Source organism: Otolemur garnettii, unplaced genomic scaffold (assembly GCF_000181295.1).
Source record: "Otolemur garnettii isolate 467f Iridium unplaced genomic scaffold, OtoGar3 scaffold00302, whole genome shotgun sequence".
In the NCBI taxonomy this organism is placed as follows: domain Eukaryota; kingdom Metazoa; phylum Chordata; class Mammalia; order Primates; family Galagidae; genus Otolemur; species Otolemur garnettii.
The window spans coordinates 6,997-10,906 of NW_003852697.1; the positions used below are offsets into that span (position 1 = coordinate 6,997).

Consider the following 3,910-nt stretch of genomic DNA (forward strand, 5'->3'; position numbering starts at 1 on the left):
TAAAATCTGCTTTTTCATCTAGAGGCACATGTCCCTGACTACCAATGGAGCAGCCTGCCTTTGATGTGCCCTATCGCCCCAGTCCCAAACCCCAGGAGCCCAGCAGCTGGTTATACCACATTACACTGCTTGAGGAAGACTGAAAACAGATCCTATCTGAAATGCCATGGCAATGGCCCTCCAGATCCAGCCACACTTACCCCAGGAAGCATGACTCAACCATCCCATCCTTCCTACTGCAATGTGTCCCCAACCCCAAATGAACAGGTGGTGAGGGCCAACTAGCTCAGGACTGCCTGTGTGCAGAAGAGCAATTTTGCCCATTGATTCACTGCTTTTGTGGAGAGGATAGCCTTCTGGAGTTCCCTACTCACCATTTTCACTGATGTCACTTCTCACTTTTTAAAACATCTGTGTGTTCCTAGGGCTGTGCTTGGGTTTGAGAGTACAGTGATGTACGAAATAGACACAGTCCCACCTTTATGGAGCTTTCCATCTGACACCTTTCTGTGAACTTAAGATCTGTTTCATGTCCTGACTTCATATCTCTAAGTCTTTTTTTAATTAAATAATAGCTGTATACATTAATGCAAACATGAGGTACAGTGTAGTGTTTTCATATACACATATCTCTAAGTCTTTGAGGCTCTTGAAGTCTGTGTGTGAAGTTGAGCTCCTGGGACCCCAATCACCCTGGATATTGATTGAAGATGCTTTCTTTCTTTTTTTTTCCCTTATGAAAGAAAGCTACTATATTAGAATTTAGGCATGATTATATCTCTGCTCCTAACATCACACCTACTCATCTTCAGAAGTGTTGGCCTCAATTTCATGGAAGAGCTTGTTGTCCTGTTCACAGGCCCCTACATCATGTGTCTCTGCTTCACATCAACCAATTTGATAAACCAAATCTGATCTCTGACATGGAGCAAGAAGATAAAATGATGACATGGGAGAGAGGAATTTTCCCAGGCACCTGTCCAGGTGAGCACCAGATGGCTATGAGTCTTGTGAAAAAGACTTCTGGCCAGGGACTCAGGAGCCAGGATTGTAACATTAGGAAATATCTAGGAAATACCATTCAGGGAATGGTGTAAGATGCCCTATTTTCCCAAGTGGAAGGCCAAGAACATTTGGTTTGAGCCTCCTTGTGTATCTTTTCATTCTCCTTTTGAACTTTCTGTTCATCACCTCATAGTTCTCTTTGACCTCAATGGTGATAAAAAGGCATATCTCTTTTCCTTTTTAAATTTAAATCTCAGAGGAACTCCTTCCCCAATTTCTTCCCACTGCACCTTACTGACAATTTCTTCTTTCTGCCAATTAAATCTCCATCATCCTAGAATCTTTTTTGCCCAGGCTGGTCTCGAACTCCTCCTTCTCATCACATAAAATCTTCATGCCCACATGTCTCTCATTACATACCTTCTCAAAGCCTAATAGCTAATAAGCCTAATATTAGTTTGCCTTCCTAAATATGCATTTTACCTTTTCTCCATCAGCTTAAACAACTTACATTTTCTCCATCAACTTACTTCTTTATATTTTGTTTCAGATGTGGAGACTCTACTTAAAACCAGAGTATTAACTCCTAAGCCACATGTTTTTATAAAAGAGCAGTCTCACAGTACAAAAATGGTAAGACTAACATGGATAATTTTTGGTTTTCCACAGTAGGAAAATTCCACAAGTTAGAAAACCCATATGGCTACCAGGAGAGTTGTTAAAGCAAAGTGTCATTTTCACAAGAGAAAGTAGTGTCTTGAAAGTAGTGTCAAACTTGTTTTCTCCTGAGCATTTCCACAAGTATTTCCCCCAGTGTGACTCAGATATTGGATGTTTGAAAAATAAATTGGCTTTAAATTTATTAAAAAATGCTCTCTGAGGAGGTGGAGCAAGATGGCAGCTGAGTAACAGCTTCTTTGCAACCAGGCGCTGTGAGATTGGGGAGCCAGGCATCTCTGACTTGTGGGCTCTGCCCAGAAACATCCCTTTGGGGATGCAGGGAGACAGTGAGATACTTCTGGACCCCAGGAGGAGGACAAAAGCAGTGAAGAAGTGGCAGTTGGTTGCATTTGGTGTGAGGCCGTGGCAGATGCCACGGCTGTAGCTGCTACAACAGCAGCAAGATTCCAGACAGGGAAGGCTTTCCCTGTGGGTTTTTTTGTTTTTCTGGACTTGGGCACTAGGTTTAATTACCTTGAGAAACCTGGGGCAAGAGTGTGGGTGACTTTAAGCATTGTCCAGGGCCAGGGACTGAGCCACTGGGCCAGAACAGAGCTTTCATTGTTTGGCAGTGGGCTGTGCAGCCATTGTGGGAGAGCTGCTCTGTAAGCTGCATCCTCAGGGTTGCAGAGTGAGGCCTGGGCTGGGAGACCTTGGACAAGTGATCTAGTGAATGCAAGCAGTGCCAAAGGCTGGGTCTGAGACATGGGGTAAGAGCAGAGCTTTTAGTGTTACACAGAAGAAGAGCTGCCTTGCAGCCTCGGCCCTCAGGGACATAGAGTGGGGCAAGTTTTGGCACACCTGATTAGCAGGCAGCCACTTCAGAAGAGACTCTAGTGACACATGATTTCCTGGGAAAGCCTCTGCTTATCCAAGGTTAATGGTTTAAAGTGTCTTTTAAATGGGCTGAGGAGGGATTCAGGCTCTCAACTCTGTGGGGTTTGAGAGCAAAGAAGTCAGTAGAGGCCTCCAGTCTCCATCTCATACAGCTGTATCAGCATTGTGATAAGCATCTCATACCCCAGAAGATCACCTGTTGCCCAGACAATATTCAGCAAGAGATATATATATATACTGCTTTGGTTTTGGTTTTCTTTCTCCTTTTTTTTTATTTCAACTTTTTCCCTCTAGAGTTTTTATTTTTTCCTTTCTTCATTCTCTAGTGTAAATATAATTTTCCATTGTTGCCTTCTTTAATAGTAAGAATATTTTTGCTAGTTTTTCTGCTCCCATTATTTGGTTTTCCCCCAATTTTATCGTATAAGGTTTTCTGTTTGTTTGGTTGGTTTGATTTATAGTATTTTTGTTTTTCTTCTCTATTTGGTGGAGGTGGGACACCATGTCTGCTCAGGCTGGCAAAGAGCTGCAGAACTCAAGGGACCCACCCAACCCAGCACCCTCAGAGGTTGGGGATTGTTAAGGTGTGGGTCAAAGTACCTTACTGCACACCTCTGTTACTCCTGTCTCCCTCTTTCTGGCCTTCTCTTCTTTTTGTCAGGCTTCCCTTTTACTCACCCCCTTTCCTTTCTCTTTTTTCTTTTTTTTTTTTTAATCTGTTTTCCCTTCTTGCTCTTAAATTTTCTCATCCTTTTAGTCCTGTAACACCTTAGGTCAAGTTTAGCACCTATAGCTCTGTGGCTAGGGTACCAATCAAATACACCAGAGCTGGCAAGTCTAAACCCAGCCCCAGCCTGCCCCAATGATAGCTACAACCAAAAAGATAGCCAGGCATTGTGGCAGGCACTTACACTTATAGTTCCAGATACTTGGGAGGCTGAGGCAAGGTAATGGTTTAAGCCCAAGAGTTTGAGGTTGCTGTGAGCTGTGACACCATGGTACTCTACTGAGGGCAACATAGACTCTGTCTCAAAAAAAAAAAAAAAAAAAACCTTAGGTCGGAGGCACGGTAACTTAAATAACAAGAGAAAGTAAAAAGAAAATTAGAGCAAGGAAATAGATAAAAGAAAACATTCATGAGGAAGAAGCAGAATAAAAATCCTGGCAACATGAAAAACCAGAATAGAGCAACTCCCCCAACCCCTGCCAAGGGACCATGGGGTAGCTACTACATAGGATTCCACCTATAAAGAAATGTTAGGGTGCTCGCTTCGGCAGCACATATACTAAAATTGGAACGATACAGAGAAGATTAGCATGGCCCCTGCGCAAGGATGACACGCAAATT

At 43.0% G+C, this 3,910-nt stretch overlaps 1 pseudogene; it reads left to right on the forward strand.

The window, feature by feature from the left end:
- The first annotated feature begins 3,824 nt into the window (after positions 1-3,824).
- Positions 3,825-3,910, forward strand: LOC111722655 (annotated as a pseudogene).